We start from the raw sequence: 17,409 nt of genomic DNA, 5'->3' as shown, positions 1-17,409 counted from the left end.
TCCATCCATCCATCCATCCATCTATCCATCCATCCATCCATCCATCCATCCATCCATCCATCCAATTATTCATCTATGTGCCAGGTGCTGGGCTAGCCACAGGTGAAATAATTGAGAAAATTAAAGGCAGGCATAGTTCCTGCGTTAAGTCTAGACAGAAAAACAGAGATTAGTCAAACCACCCTACAAATATGCTAAAAATGTCAGCCATGCTATAAAAAGTGTAATATATATATACATATACACATGTGTATATATATATGTATATGTGTATATATATATATAGAGAGAGAGACTGAGTTATTCTGGGATGGGGTAGGCAGGGCATGTTAGGAAAGGTTTTCCTGAGGAACTGGCTTCTGCACTTCAGGAAATGCAGGAAGTAATAGGCAAAGAGAGGGAGGAAAGGTGGAGGGGACAGTATTTGCAAAGGCTCTGAGGCAAGATGGAGCACAGTATTTGATGAACCCAAAGAAAGCCCGTGTGGTTGCTGCGTAGGGACTGACGAGATGGGGCGGATATGTTAGAGAGGGAGGGGTTACAAACATGCAGGATCTTGTCAAGCATGAGGGATTTTGTGATGAAAACTGGGTTGGAACCCACTGGAGAGGTTTAGACTACAGTGGAACAATATGATCCCATTAATTAATTAATTAATTTATTTATTTGAGAGGAGTCTCACTCTGTTGCTCAGGGTAGAGTGCGGTGGCATGATCTTGGCTCACCGTAACCTCCACCTCATGGGTTCAAGCGATCCTCCTGCCTCAGCCTCCCGAGTAGCTGGGATTACAGGCACGTGCCACCATGCACGGCTAATTTTTTGTATTTTTAGTAGAGACGGGGTTTCACCATATTGGGCAGGCTGGTCTTGAACTCCTGATCTCAGGTGATCCACCCACCTCGGCCTCCCAAAGTGCTGGGATTACATTTATGTTTTAAGAAGACCACTGAGGGCTCTTTAGAGAATGATGGGCGTGTGGAGCAAGAGTTGACTCAAGGAGACCAGCTGGATGGTCCATCGTTAAAGAGTAGGCAAAATGGGACCTTTACTTGGACCAGGGTGGACATTAGGGTTAAGAGAAGTGGATGGATTCAAGAGAAAATGAAACCAAGAAGACTGGGTGATGTGGTTGTATAGGAGTGAAGGAGAGAAGTTCTCAAACATGGATAGGTTTCTGGTGAATACAATGGAAGAAATGAGGTTTCCATTTCCTGAAAACAACAACAACAAACCCACACATTAGGGCAGGGTGTTTTCTGGGGAACACGTTGAGTATGAGGGTTCCTGGGCTTTCTGGCAGTTGCCTGTTTTCTTCTGGTTCCTCTGAAGGCTTAGCTGTTAGTCTTCCTTCATGTTTCATAATTCCTTTGTTTTTAAAGGGCTGCCTTTCTATTGCTACTCTCTTCACTGCTTCCGAATTTACAGGGATCTTTTCCTTTATTTTCTCTCGGCCTTCCACAGAATGATTTTGGTAACTTGAGACTACCTTGGGGAATGCAGCCATTATATTTTCAGTCTCTCTGTGTGGCAACACTACCACCGATATTTTCACAGGTTCTCGGTTTGGTAGTGCTGTTTTTGTTTTTTCCTTCTGAACCTTGAAAATACAACACTAACACAATTTTTTGCATCCATGGAAGAATCAGTGGCATCATTGGAAGTTTCCTAAGGGGAACACTTTTCTGTATGAAAAGGAAGGGATGGGAAATTGCTTTATAATTCAAAAGCTGGCATAAACATTTGTTATTATTTTTTTAATTGTGGTTTATTCCTGCATAAGTTATCCAACCATGGGGCCACATTCAGTCAAGGGCATTGTGACCTCTGTGGGGAAACAGAACAACCTGAACACCTGATGCAAACTTTCTGGCCTGAAGGCAGCTCCAGTGACTGATTTCCAACAGATCTGTAAGGACAGCTTGTTTGGAAGTTGTGTCTGCTCCTAGCACAGGTCCTGCAAGGTCTGTTTTTCAAGGAATGAATTCTTTCCATGTTTCTGAATGGAATGGATAGCTACACTTTCATTTGGTCGGTAGTGAGGTATAGGCATGGAGAGATGACAGTTGGTGAGAGAATGAAGCATGAGAGTTTAACAAGGGCCTAGGCAGGCTCAGATTGCTAGCCTTCAGGTGTATTCTATTGGGCACTATGGAGGATATGAGAATGGCCTCAGATCTATGACTGCAGTTGGCATTGTTGACCAACAGCCCCAGCTGCTGTGCTTTGAAATCCATCACTGATTGGCCCGAGATCTTGCTTTTCATGACTGAGCAAGGTGGGATACCCAGACAGGCCTGTTTCTGGGAGAGGTGATGCCTCTGACTGTGGCTTGATGCCTCCCAACTGGCCTTGCAGAACTTCCTGGAGAAATGCACTGTAGTTGAGGAAGCATCTAATTCACCTTGCTTCCTTCCCTCTCTCCTTCATGCAGGTCAGACCTACACGATGGTCTAACATCTCTAGTAGCCTGCTCCTCATGTTCTCTCTGTTATGGACTGAATGTCTTTGCCCCCCAGATTCATATGTTGAAACTCTAATCTCAATGTGATGGCCTTTGGGAGGTGATTAGGTCATGAGGGTGGAGCCTCGTGAATGGTATTATTTCCCTTTAAAGACACTCAGAGAGTTCTTTTGTCCTGTCTTGCCATATGAAGATATAACAAGAAGTCAGCTGCCTGCAACCCAGAAGAGAGCCCTCCCCAGAACCTAACACTGCTGCTGGCATCCTGATGTCCAACTTGCAGCCTCTGGCACTGTGAGAAATCATGTTCAGCTGTTAATAAGCCACCTAGTCTATGATATTTTGTTATAGCAGCCTGAATAAGAGACTCATAGGCGCTTCTCTTAATAAATTACTTGTACATTGAATCCTGCCCTGGTTTATGCTTTTCAGAAGATCCTGACTTGATTAAAAATTCAGAAGATTCCTTGATTAAAAAAAGTGGGCGGGCATGGTGGCTGACACCTGTAATTCCAGCACTTTGGGAGGCTGAGGCGAGTGGATCACTTGAGGTCAGGAGTTTGAGACCAGCCTGGCCAAAATGGTGAAACCACGTCTCTACTAAAAATACAAAAATTAGCTGGGTGTGGTGGTGCATGCCTGTAATCCCAGCTACTTGGGAGCCTGAGGCAGGAGAATTGCTTGAACCCAGGAGGTGGAGGTTGCAGTGAACTGAGATTGCGTCACTGTGCTCCAGCTTGGGTGACAAAGGAAGATTCTGCCTCAAAAAAAAAAAAAAAAAGTTTTAGAAGGTACACATGCAGTCCCACTGTCTTACCCCTTCTGTCTTATATTCAGCCTGGTTCACATGTTTATGTTACATGTCTGACTTCTGTAGGTGTTTGATTTTATTTCCTAGGTCTTGTATTATCTTTTATAGAATAGTAGAGACAGAGAAATAGGGAAGGATTGACAAATTGGGAAAATATGACTCAGTTGGGGTATTAGTCAGGGTTCTCTAGAGGGGCAGAACTAATAGAAGATACATTATGTATATGTGTATATATATATAAATATATGTATATGTGTATATATATGTGTGTGTGTGTGTGTGTGTGTGTGTGTGTGTGTGTGTATATATATATATATATATATATATATGGTCTGAGTCCTAAAACTGAAGAACTTGGAGTCTGATGTTTGAGGGCAGGAAGCATCCAGCACGGGAGAAAGACATAGGCTGGGAGCCTAGGCCAGTCTTTCCTTTTCACGTTTTTCTGCCTGCTTTATGTTTGTTGGCAGCTGATTAGATTGTGTCCTCCAGGTTAAGGGTGAATCTGCCTTCCCCACCCTACTGACTCAAATGTTAATCTCTTTCGGCAACACCCTCACAGACACACCCAGGATCAATACTTTGTATCCTTCAATCCAATAAAGTTGACACTCAGTATTAACCATCACAAGTTATAGGAAGTTAAACTTTTTGATCTTTTGAAATTTATCAAATTTGGATATCATTATCATTCAACATACGAATGATCCATCTAACTTTTATATTTTAGCAATTCATTTAAATTTTTTCTATTTTAATTTAACCTGTGAGTCTATGGAGTTTTCTCAAAATTAGAAAGTTATAGAATTAATGATGCATTTTGCCTTTTGTTAATACACATAATTGTTGAATAGCCAAGTTCTCTTCAGTATTTGTAAAGCCTTGGGTTTTATGTCCACGAATCCTGACTCTTCCCTTGGGAAGAGGGGGATTAAACAATTCCCTTTTGGTACATGGTGCACATGTAGTAGAAATTGTCATATGACTTCAATAAATAACTTTCTGAAGTTTCCAAATAACAAAAATAGCTTCCCAACAACAAAAGTAGTTTCCCAGCTACTCTTATTAGCTGGGAAAATTTATTAAATTAGCTTATTAAAATTTCCAGTAATTATTTTTATAAAAGAATTTTCTGTATTATTTCTTTCCTTCAAAGCAACTCATCAGCTCAATTATTCTCCTTGATTTGGGATTTATTAGAATCTAAGCTTTGTTGTTGCTGTTGTTAGCCAGAAAGAGATGGCCACGCCTCTATCAAGTTGGGAGAACAGAACCATTAGACAGAGTGGATTTTCTCCACCTTAGAAAGTTTTCCCTCCACAAAGAACATGAATGCATCCAGGACCAACTACGTAATTTTTAGGGCTCAGTACAAAAAGAAAATGTGGATCTGCTTGTTGAAAAAGCAGAGAAAAAAATGCTGCTAAAGGTACTAAAATATAAAGTTTTTCTTTTGGTTTTATGAATCTCTTCTGCTCACATGCATGCTCCACTGTCCCAAGTTCAAAGGTAAAATTGGAAAGAATTTCCAGACGGCCACAGCAGAGCATGAAACCAAGCTTGGGACTCTTCTGAGTATGGGACCCTGGGTGTGACTACAGCAGTTCCCATGGAGCTGGCCCTGGATACGACTCACCAGCAAGCCATGAGCAAGCTAGAAGCCAGAGGGAACATTACCCCTCTTCCCTCTGGAGTTTCAGGTGGAGGTGTGGCCAGGGATCATGGTAGCTGCCTGAGTCTGGGCTCCCAGGTGACATGGAAGGCACGGTGCTTTGTATCTGATGTTGGAGAACAGGAGCAGTTTTTCTCTCTCTTCTTTGTTCTCGGCTCACCTGGGCAGTGGCTTCACCACACTGTCTATCTTTGTGGAGAGAAGGGGAATGACTTGCTCATGACGGGCAGTGGTATTTTGACTTTCCATTGTAAATACTTTATGTATACGTCTCATTATATTTATTGAGTGCTGGCTTTATGTTGGCTTCTGTTCTAGGTGTTGCTGGGATCTTCCTGTCCTCATGGAGCTTACATTCTCATGGTGGGGAGGCGCGGAATAATCAAAAGGGAGGAGTAGACACAATGTAAAGAATGTCAAGCATGGGAGTGCTATGGAGGAAAGCAGGGTGGAGAAGGGATGCAGATGTCGGGGCTGCTGGTTTATAGTTGTCAGTAGGGTGGTGAGGGAAGGTCTCACCAAAAGGTGACACTTGATGATGAACTGAAGAAGATAAAGGAGGGAACCATGCTGACCTCTGGGAAAGAGTGTCCGGGACAGTGACAGTCAATGCAAAGATTCTGTGGTGGGAGCAGGGAACTTTGTTCTTCATTGACCTTGCATGAGTTTTTGGTGTGATTTTAGCACATGAAGATCTATGTGAAAACATTCTTTCCCTCTTTTTTAAGGAGAAAAGCAGTACTTCTGGTACTGGCTGGGTGTGGTGGCTCACACCTGTAATCTCAGCACTTTGGGAGGCCAAGACAGGAGAATTGCTTAAGTCCAGGAGATTGAGACCAGCCTGGGCAACCTAGGGAGACCCCCTCTCTACCAAAAAAAAAAAAGAAAAAGAAAAAAGAAAAATAGTACGCCTCTGTCCTTGCAGTTAAAGATGAACAAGGAAGAGTTCCAAAGCCTTGATTGAATGCGGCTTCATCTCCTCCAGCAGCCGCACAGCTGGGCTCTGATGTCGAGGAACGTCTATAGACAGAGCTCTCTTATTAAAGGACATTTCTTATTAATGGCTGACTTCAAAGCAAACTTTAAAAAAATCCAATCGATTTCTCCTTTATTACATTTTGTTTTGTAAAAGATTTTATGTCAGCGATTGCAGAATGAAGGTGCCAATAGTAAAATAATTGGTTTATAAATGGAAAGTTAATTAGGCATTCCCCTTTACATCGCCCTCTCCAAGGTCAGGGCGTGACTGAAATGCAAAGAAAACACATTTGTACAGCAGGCAGATGAGAGGCTCACGTGGAGGGCTGTTAACCTTGGGGCTTGCCTCCTCAAGTGTTGAAGCAAATGGCTTGATGAGCTTCAAAGGAATGGGACATTATTGTACCTGGGAATATAAGAATGGTGTCTGCAGTTACATTAATTGGGATAACAATTATGAAAGCTTGAGAAGCCTCAAATTTCAGAGCCCACTCTAATCCCCAGGAAGACTTTTCCCTGGGTGGATATAATATTGCTGTTTTCCAGGTGCATTCCTAAGATGTATTACATTTCTCAGACTTACTTTGTATAGGCCACTGCCAGGGGCAGATTTGGGGGTGGCCAGAAGATTCTTTGGTTTCAGCCAGGCAACTCTCTGCCTCCCTGGAGGGTTCATGTACTTGGGGAAAGCCAGGGTCAAAGTAGACTTGACATTTGTCTGGAAGCATGAGCTCCATGTCCTGGTTTCAGTGAAACAAAAGGCAGGAATGCAAAGATCTGTTTCCTGGAACTGTTCATATTTACACAGTGATAACGTATTTCTTCATGTTGTTGACCCAGATGTAGTCGTATCTTGCCTGGTGACAGAGTCTGCTTTGTTGATTGTCTGCTTTGGAATTTTCTGGGCTTCTGTTGAACATGGGACTATGTTTTCCTGGAAAATAGAATATTAAAATAGTTGACAATTCTCCCATAAGTGGAGCTGCGTTCCAAGAACAGCAATGTAGGTAATCCTACCTGATTCACCTCTAGATCTCTACTTTGAGTTTCTGTTGGTGGCAACAAAGCTATCATGAGAAACAACATCCTTCACCTTTGAAAAAGAAAACTTCCATTAAAAAAAAAGCAGGAAGCTTTTTAAAAAATTATCATTGAAGGCTGTTGTCTGATCCTTACTTTAGGGGAAAAACCTTGCAATGTAACAAAAATATCAATGGGTTTACACGAGCGATTCCAAACTCCTTGCAGAAAAACTCTTAGATAGCATTTGGAAGTGTCATTATGGCAGAAGCATATTGAATAACCACGCTCATCTCAATCAGTGATGTTTCTGTATTCACATGGGCCTTGACTTTTGAAGCCTTTAGAGAAGGAAGAGTTGGCATATATTAGACACCAAAGTTTTTGCCAGCTGAATGTGTCATTCTTTCCTTTATCTCTTTACAGGAAATATTAAGTTATTAAATTCACTGGTATTTCCTGAAATGATATTGCTGTTTCCCATCTGAAGGACCATAGAGGTGGGCCTCTAGAACATTGTCCCTAAAGATGTTCATGTGATGATTCTAGCACTTACGTCTTCCACAATCTTTCTTTTCTATCGGGCAGTGGCACAGAGGCGTTGGGTCTGACATGAAAAGCAAAAGCATACATAGCCTTTGCCCTGATCCTTCCCACTAGGAAGCCATTTCCTTCCCTCCAGAAACCACTGCCAGTTTTGGACAATCTCCTGCTGATGTTGTTATCATGGGGCATAGGGAGGAAATGGAACAGGAATGTGCTAGAGCTTCTAGCCCCTGCATTTCTGCTTGATTGGCCAAAAGTGATGGACAGACACAGCATTTCGGCTGATTTTGGCACAGAAAATGAAGGGAAGCTGGGCAGCACACCCAGCACAGACCCATGCACTTCATCCATAAAGAAAAACGTATTTCTTTAAGTTAAATTAACTTCAGAAGCATGAGCCAGGATGACTCAGTTGGAGTTATGAGGTTCCCAGTTATTGGCTCTAGTGCTACAAACTGGCCCTTACCTCTGTCCTTTCACATCAGGTCCTTCTTCCCTATTTCAATGTCCGTGGGTCTGGAAATGAGTTCATATCTCGTCTGAGAATTTCTACAACTGCCGGAGGCTCACAGGTTTGTTGGAAACTCACAGATGAAAGCCCCCGGAAGCTTTTATCTCTCTGCTGAAATGTCTTCCCTGAGGACACACACATAGTGTCATTGTGACCTTTAATCTTAATTCCTAATCATTTTTTTTTTTTTTTGAGACAGGGTCTCGTTCTTTTGCCCAGGCTGGAGTGCAGTGGCATAATCTTGGCTCACTGCAACTTCTACCTCCTGGTTTCAAGGCCTCAGCTTCCCGAGTAGCTGGGATTACAGGCACCTGCCACCTCACCTGGCAGTTTTTGTGTTTTTAGCAGAGACGGGCTTTCATAGTGTTGGCCAGGCTAGTCTCAAGCTCCTGACCTCAAGTGATCCATCCGTCTTGGCCTCCCAAAGTGCTGGGATTACAAATGTGAACCACTGCGCCCGGCCAATCCTTTTCTTATCACAGAATAGTTTTGATCACTGGAAAACTGCCAGCTTCTCCAGGAAGCCAGATCTTTTGGAAATCATGTAAAAACACCAATAGCAATTACAAAACTAGCAACACAAAATGGGTTAAAAAGTCTTAATATAGATCTATTCCTATTGGCTTTTTTGACGGTAGCTGAGAGAGGCTTAGAAACTATGATTTCAGGTTCAACGACACATGGCAGAGTGTATTTGGGGAGGAGAGGCTGCAGGTGAAATTCCAGGGCAGAGGGCCCTTACTTCTCAGGCAGCACCTACCTGGCCATGGGTTGGTCACACTTGTGTTTGAACAGTGGGCATCACTCAATCTGAGACAGTTCATGAGGAGTCAGGATGGTCTTTAAGGTTCTCCTTTATCTCTTCTTCTGCCTCTTGACTTGCTCCGCTCTTCATCTTCCAAAAGGATAATCCAAGGGGTCACATCATTAGCGTACACTACTGTGCACCCCACTGGTCAGCACAGACGTAGGGTGGAAGGATCTGGGGTGACTACTGGCTCATTGAGAAGCTCTAGTTCGCACTGATTCTCAGTCCTCACTTGGCCACGCATAGCAGAGGGTCTTTTGCAGATAGGCAGTGTCTCCAGGGCCCTCCCAGGATGGCTTACCTTGGAGAATTTGCCAGGCTTGGGTTTGGCCCTAGGCTGGCAGGCTCAGAGAAGGTTGGCTCAACACATTAAGAGATGGTTTTTTTTCTCTCTCTAGCACAGACACACACTTCTCTCATGAGACTCAAGTGTAAAACCAGATCTCCAATCCATTGATTTTTTACAAGAAATGTAACTGCAGAGAGCCTGGATTCTCAAAAATGCCAGGCAGGTCTGACTACCTGGGGAATGAAATCACAATCAGAAAGAAGTGTGATCAGCTTGGTTTCAGAACTGGGGGTATCAGTGGCAAAGGTTCAGTCAGAATAATGTATGCTTTCTGCAGTGGGTTGAATGGTGAGCCACTCAAAAGGTGTGTCCACCTGAACGCTATAAATGTGACCCTATTTGGAAAAAGAGTCTTTGCAGATGTAATTATGTTAAGGATTTCAAGATGAAATCATCCTTGATTAGGTGCGCCCTAAATCCAGTGTCAATTTACAAATTCTGTATCCTTACAAGAGAAGAAAAGAAGGCCATGTGAAGACAGATGCAGAGATTGGAGTTCTGAAGCTACAAGCCAAGGAGTGTCGAGGATTCCTGACAGCCCCCAGAAGCTAGAAAGAGGCATGGAATGCATTGTCCCTCAGAGCCTGTAGAAGTAGCCAACCCTGATGACAGCTTGATATCAGATTTCTGGCTTCCAAAACTGTGAAACCATACAATTCTGTTGTTTTTAACCACTCAGTTTGTGCTAATTTGTTATGGCAGCTCTAGGAAATTAATACACTCTTTCATTTAGATAGAGCTGCCCCTGGGCCAGGCAGCTGGAGTCCTTGGGCCAGCCCCTTCCCTGCACCGTGCTTAGATGGGGCCTGCCAACATTTGCCCACAGGCTGGGCAGCTTCCATGGCTGGCCACTCTAGTTTACAAGGAGCACATTTTGTCTTTCGACATGGTAATCCAACCCCATGGGTGGATTGCTGGACTGGGAGCTATTCTTTCTCTTAAACCTGCCATTTACATGTATCATCTGATGGTTTTGCAGCTTAGCTGTCCGAGTGGCCACCTTATTCCCCAAATGTTCTTGGGGACAGTGATGAAAGTGGAAGATATACTTCTGCAGAAGTATATTTCACAAGGACTCAAAATACCTTGTTTGCATGTTTTACTTCTATGCACATTTTCCCATGAAGTCTTGCCAGCCCCGATTGGTTCCAGGACTTGTCTATTCTCCTGGGGCTTTAGTAGTGAAATCAGTGTGTGGTACAGAGTCCACCTCATCAGTAGTTACTGGGTAAGAAAAAGCAGGGTAAGATTCTCTAAGGTTGGGTATAACTTTCTCTCCAGGGCCAAACCCATCCCTCCGGTCTTCTTCAAAGAAGGTACTGATTTAAATGTCTTTCCTAATTAAACATTTTTCTAAGAAACATGTTTCATGGAAGATGGGATGCTTGTGCAGATAGGAGTTGCTCTTCTGGTGATGAGATGGGTTGAGGATGGTGTGGGTTTGGGGAATGCATGTGCACAGGTGTGGGGCTGTCACATTGGCTGCAGGAGTGGGGAGGGAGCCAGCAGGGATGACCAGAAAGGCCTGGAATATGCACGAGCAGTTCTGACTGTCCTTGGTAAGTGACATGGAACCATTGGAAAGGATTAGCCCAGGTAATACCATTATCAGATTTGACTGTTTTTTTAATTAATCCATTTATTTATTTATTCATTCATTCATTCATTTATTCATTCATTTTAGAGATAGGGTCTCACTCTGTCACCCAGGCTGGAGTGAAGTGGTGCAATCATAGCTCATTATAACCTCAAACTCCTGGGCTCAAGTAATACTCTTGCCTCAGCCTCCCAAGTAGCTGGGACTACAGGCACCCACCACCATGCTCAGCTAATTTAAAATTTTTATTTATTTATATTTTTTGTAGAGACAGGGTCTTACTGTGTTGCCTGGGCTGGTCTTGAACTCCCGGCCTCAAGTGATCTCCTGACTTGGCCTCTGAAAGCATTGGGATTACTGGTATAAGCTACCGTGCCCTACTGAACTTGAATTTTTGAAGCCCATCTGAATTGGTTGGGGTGGGATAGGGTGGAGGAGGCAGGGAAAGCAGCAAGCAGACTATGGAAGTGAATAGGAAGTATCAATGTGGAATTTGGTCTTGAGCTGCAAAGCTTTAGCATAGTCCACATTTCAGCTCATGCCCCATTGCCTTTTCCATTCATTTTGCAAAGATATCGTAAAACATCTTTCAAAGATGAGATAAAAGTAGAAAGGAACATGCAAAAGCAGTAAAAATAGTTAGTGTTATAGCAGCTCATTCAGTGACATTTCATTATCCTGGGCAAACCAGTACAACTGACCTTTTCACACAAGGCAGCTGGGAGTAGGAGCAGGAGGAATGGATAGGGATGGGAAAGGCAGTGTCCCATGGACTGTATCACTCGGGGCCTGACTTTGCAACCTTTATAGAAATCTGTGATCCAGATGCCTTGTTAAAGCCAAAATAAATTTTATACACAATTAAACCAATGTTAGTTACCAAGTATTTTTGGAAGGACAATTATGCTTCCATAACATGTATTAAAACCAAAAATAGACATAAAAAGATTCAACAATTGGGAAAGAAGTGGCCCCACTCTTCCAAGGGTCTAGGGCCACATTCTCATGGCATCTTATGTTTCTAGCAGTATGCATGGCACATGGTGGCTGCCCGTTACATTAAAAATATAATGAATATAGGGAACCCTCAAAGCCCATTAAGGATTTCTTAGCTGTTTGCCAGGGTACAGTTTTTTCTCTTTTTCTTATATCACACAACTGGAATTATTCAAGCTGAATAGAACTAATCAAACATTTCCCTTTACAAATACAAGGAACTTCTTCCCTGTACTCTGTCTGGTTGTGCCTGCATATGCCTTTGTTTTTCTTGGTCATTTGAAAACACAGGCTGAACCCTGAGCTTGGAACCCATTTTGCACCTTTCTCTCTTTTTTTTTTTTCTTGTTAGCTGAGATTGGGAAGTAGAATGCTGAATAAATAGAAACTCACTCCGGGGTTCAGGGCTCTTTAGGAGGTAATTCTGACCTCCAGCCACTTACAGAATATTGGTAATTTGACCTCGACTTGATTTCCGTATAAGCTGTCATTTTATACACTCAGAGAAAGCAAGAGAGGACATAAACGAAGAGGGTATATTTCTAGTGGCACACTAAAACAGAATCAATTCCCAAAAACTATCCTTGCTGAAGTGATAACACCTCATATATTTTCTTTAATTTTTGTTTGCAGTTGTATATCTTGAGCTTCTATGGGTTCCAGTACACAGTTTGTAATAACTTTTGGAGTTGGTTATAAAGTTTATCTAATGGGCTAGCAGCCTGGTATGTAAAATTAATTGGATATTCATATACTTATAAAGTAGATATATAATTGTTAAATGGTTAAGACAATGTAACATTTTTTCTCTGATTAAAAAAGTAATGTAAGCTTATTTTAATAAACTGGGAAAATACAGAAACGTGCCAGAATTGCCTGGAACTCATCACTCAGTTATAATGGCCATTATTTAAAGGATTTCATTTTTTGTGCCTGTACAGAATAATTGTGTGTGATTATACATATATTATGTAATAGATAATTCTGAATTCTACCGTTTACCCCTTAACATTGTTGTACAAATATTTTCCCCACGTTATTGAATATTCTTGGACTACAGTAGGAATGGTTAAGGCTTTAATTGGTCAATTAATAAAGTTATTTGATCCTTGGCATGGCAAGATGTTTGGTGCTTCCACGTGAACACCACATAAAAGATTCTTTTCTTATTGTTTATTAAAAATAAAGATATCTCTATTTCATCCACAGGGTGATAGCTGTTTGAAGGCAATTAGGATCTATATGTTCTGTATTAAGAAAAATATTGTCAGATATCTGGAGCTCCCTTTTCTGTTTTTTAAATTTATATCTTGTACATTTTCTTTTTTCTCCTGGTAGATCAAAATCATAGAAGTAATTAAACCTCAGTAAGAAAGGTAATTCCTACAAATCTGGAGGGTTTAATTCAAGCTGGTGTGGAATATAAATGCAATATTTTACAGAGTGCAAACCATCCTTGATCCTCGTATATATCCCTTCTTTCCATGGCACCAGCCCCAGAATGGCGATCACTGAGCATATAGGGGAGTGAAATTTAAGGGGGCAGAGTGGAGTGTTCATAGGTAAGTGACCAGAGGTTGCACAGAGGTTTGGGGTACATAGGCCTATAGTTACTTTCAAGGGAAGGCTTGAGGTCAAGGACAACGATAAGAGTATACGGGGAAGGCTGGGCGTGGTGGGCTCACACCTGTAACACAGCTACTTGGGAGGCTGAGACAGGAGGTTCTCTTGTGGCTGGGAATTCAAGACCAGCCTGGGCAACATAGTGAGACCCTGTCTTTAAAGATAATAATAATAAAAGAATATACAGGGAAGGACTTCTGCTTTTTCAGGGTAGCACCCTCAGGTTCAACTGCCTTCATTTGCTACACCTCTGCCAATTAGGCAAAGGGTTAATCTAGGTGGAAGGGAACCTGTGGAAGGGGAACATACCCCTGTCCCAGGTTTTAATAAAATAGGCCTCAGTGGTGATGACTGTCAACCTCGAGGGGGCGGGGGTTAGAAATAGAAGTGCTAGAGCAAGGGGCTTGCTTGCCTGGTCAGGGCTGGCCAGGGGAGCTGAGCTGGATGGGACTTTTCTTGGCTTCAGTGGGCAGGTGACCCCAGTGGCAGAGTGGGGACTCTCTCAGGGTCTCCTCAGTCAGCAGCAAGTCAGATGGGAGGAAGGAGAAGGGAAATGGATGTTTGCTGAGCTGTGTGGCTTGGCCCTTCCTCTGTGGGAAGCAGGGAGTTTAGGCACCACTCACCCTCGGCCTGAAGTGGCTGCTCTGCTGATGAACGACCTCAGGCCTCCACTCAGAGCATGTGGACCCTCTTATGCCAAGAGTGGGGTTCTGCTGGTCTTGCCTGGGGGCACTGAGCTCCCTGTCTCTGCCCATCGTCTAGCATCTGCTCACTGTCCAGCTTATATGAGTTCTTTGCAGGGTTGTTTCCTTCTGAGGGCTGTGAGGAGAATCTGTTCTGGGCCTCTGTACTTGACTTGCAGATGGTCATCTTCTCTCTCTCTCTGTCCCCCCCTTCTCTCTCCCTCTCTCTCTCCCTCTTTCTTTCTCTCTCTCTCTCCCTCTCTCTCTCTCTTTTTTGAGACAGGGTCTCTATCTGTCACCCAGGCTGGAGTGTACTGGCATGAACATGGCTCACTGCAGCCTTGACCTCATGGGCTTAAGTGATCCTCCTGCCTCAGCCTCCTGAGTAGCTGGGGCCACAGGCACGCGCCACCATACCCAGCTGATTTTTTAATATATTGTAGAGATGGGGGTCTCCCTATGTAGCCCAGGCTGGTCTTGAACTCCTAGGCTCAAGTAATCCTCCTGCCTTGGCCTCCCAAAGTGTTGGGATTACAAGTGTGAGCCACTGCAACTGGCCCCTGTGTCTTTTCAAATTATCTTCCCTCTATGTGTGTCTGTTTCTGTGTCCAATTTTCCCCTTTTTTATAAGGACAGCAGTAGTATTGGATTAGAACCCACACTAATGACATCATTTTAACTTGATTACTCCATAAAGATCCTATTTCAAATTAAGTGCTAGAAGTTAGAATGCCAGCATGTATTTTTTGAGGGGACACAAACCCGTAACAGACCCCCATCCCCCACCTACTCTTACCCTAGTGAGTTCAGGAAGTCCTTCAAGCTGTCACTAAATTATGATTTTCCACTCAATGTATCTCTGAAATAAAGGTTGAATTAAGCAGCAGGTTCTTTGAAACACTTTCACTTTGAAGGAATGATTCAGCATTGCTTCTTTATCTGGAGATATGGTACTGTTGGATGCATCTTCTCTCCACGTCTGTTCGTATCAGTGCAAAAGGGAAAATGAAGATAAGTAGTTTTTTTTTTTTTAAGTAATAGAAGATAATTCAGGATCCATGTGGGTTTAAGATGGAATGAGCTGGCTGTTGGTTATCTCTATGGATCACCTTGCTGGGTGTCATGGTAGCAGTAACTGTGCCGCTCAAGTCTGTGTGCCAAGACACTACCTGTGGAGCTTCTCACTCAGCTCCTGGGCTTTTGGCCTCCATGAGCTCTGGTTAATTCTCCATGTGGGCTCCAGCAATGTTGAAAAATGGAATAGCAGCTATCTTAGTCCATGTTGTACTGCTAAAACAGAGTGCCCGAGACTGGGCAATTTATGAAGAACGGCAATTTATTTCCTCACAGTTCTAGAGGCTGGGAAGTCCGAGATCAAGGCACTGGTGGGTTGGATTGTCTGGTGAGGGCTGTACTCTCTGTTGGGGAGGAAAGTTGTGTCCTCACTTGGTGGAAGGTAGAAGAGCAAGTTACAAACACTGTTGTATGAAGCCTCCGGGGCCTTAAACTCATTCATGAAAAAGGGATTCTTATGGCTTAATCATCTCTTAAAGGCCCCCACCTCCAAATATCATTTTACTGGCTGTTAACTTTCAACACCTGAATTTTGGAGGGAACACGTTCAAACCATAGTGGCAGCCTAGTGCAGCATGAAGAGAGTAGAGTCTGGAGCCAGGCTAACTGGGTGGTAACCAGCTGTGGGACTCTGAACAGGGACTTACCCTCTGTATGTGTCAGCTCTGCATCTGTAGAATGGGAACAATACTAATATCTATATTTATATCATGGGGTTGGCCAGGCACAATGTCTTATGCCTGTAATCCTAGCACTTTGGGAGGCTGAGGTGGGCGGATCACCTGAGGCTGGGAGTTCGAGACCAGCCTGGCCAACATGGTGAAGCCTTCTCTCTACTAAAAATACAAAAATTATCTGAGTATGGTGGCATGCACCTGTAATGCCAGCTACTCAGGAGGCTGAGGCAGGAGAATCGTGTGAACCCAGGAGGCAGAGGTTGCAGTGAGCTGAGATTATGCCACTGCACTCCAGCCTGGGCAACAGAATGAGACTGTGTCTCAAAAAGAAAATTATACGATGGGGTCGTTAACAGGATGAAATGAATTGATATATGCTAAGTGCTTAGAACAGGGCCTGGCACATAATAAGCACAATATGAATTTTTTAGGTAAAAATAAAGATTGAAAGCTTTCTCAGTGCCGGGCACTGTGATAAGGACTTTAAATGCAGTAGTATAATGATGCTAAGGGATTGGTTGCTATGATCCCACTGAAAGGTAGGAAACAAACTCAGATAGGTGAAGGGACTGTTCAAAGTCAAGAGCTAATAAGGCAGAGCCAGGCTTTAAGAGAGGCGTGTCTGATCCCCACCTGACCTCATCACCACCTGCGATGCTGCCTGCAAGTGGAGCCTGAGAAATGGTTTTGTTCTGCGAATAAATGAGCCAACAAATACTCGCTGAGTGTCTGTTGTGAGGTGACAGGTTCATGACACACTTGAACAGAATACTGATGACATTTATAAATAAAAGGCTTATTTACACTTGAATGTCAGTTCTAATAATTCATGTGAACTATGCTTTGCCACCTTCTCTACATTTACTAGTATTAAGAGTAAATAAAGAGGTTCGTGGATTTCACCCCATTTGAATTTTGAATTGAGCTTCTTTAAAAGGTTTCAGTGATTACTTACTACTGAGTAGCTGAATATCTTCCTTAACCTTACAGATAATTATTTTTATTATGGATCCATTAATAGGCTTCAATACATTAGAGTTCTTCTCTCTTGTTGAGTATTCACTCACCTGTGTATCTGATGCAGATTCGAGTTCAACATGATTGAAGGTGGAAGGTAAAAGGCAGAAGGCACGTGTGATCCATTTACCTTGGACAACAAGTACATGGCCTACAAGGTGTGCACAATGGCCTCTGGGAACCACGGACAGGGCCAACATATAATCACGGGGCTATGCAAGGATCTGCGTCCCGTGCTTACACTGATGCTGCAACTGAACAGGTAAGAAAGGTGTGTTGGTGGAGAAAACATTCCAACAGGTAAATTGCCATGTAACATATTATCCAGACCAAAGCTCTTTTCAGAATAAAAAGAGAGTGCTAATAACAATTATGCCAGGGCAATAGGAGTAACTGGGATTGTCCTGGCCAATGGGGTGATGGCCACCCCAACTACAGTCTACCAGGATGACAGAGCACTGGGTGCAGACCCAGGAGAGGTGGGGAGGAGTGGCACGAGATCCTTGCTTGGGGCCTGTGACAAGAGGACAGGCTGGAGCTGTCTGGATGGAGGTCTTGCTGGGCCACTGTTCTGTCCCGATGTGT

The 17,409-nt window shown here is 43.2% G+C and overlaps 1 long non-coding RNA gene across 1 annotated transcript in view; it reads left to right on the top strand.

Moving 5' to 3' along the window:
• Positions 1 to 17,086, top strand: part of LOC104008178 (uncharacterized) — a 44,735-nt gene extending 27,649 nt beyond the window's left edge. The window contains exon 4 of the long non-coding RNA XR_008541577.2: positions 16,892 to 17,086. This is a non-coding gene — a long non-coding RNA (uncharacterized LOC104008178). The remainder of the gene's footprint in view (positions 1 to 16,891) is intronic.
• The last annotated feature ends 323 nt before the right edge of the window (positions 17,087 to 17,409 follow it).

Source organism: Pan troglodytes, chromosome 22, assembly GCF_028858775.2.
Source record: "Pan troglodytes isolate AG18354 chromosome 22, NHGRI_mPanTro3-v2.0_pri, whole genome shotgun sequence".
NCBI classification, from domain to species: Eukaryota; Metazoa; Chordata; class Mammalia; order Primates; family Hominidae; genus Pan; species Pan troglodytes.
The sequence above is the reverse complement of the archived record's forward strand: the minus strand, read 5'-3'. Positions and strand labels throughout refer to the sequence as shown.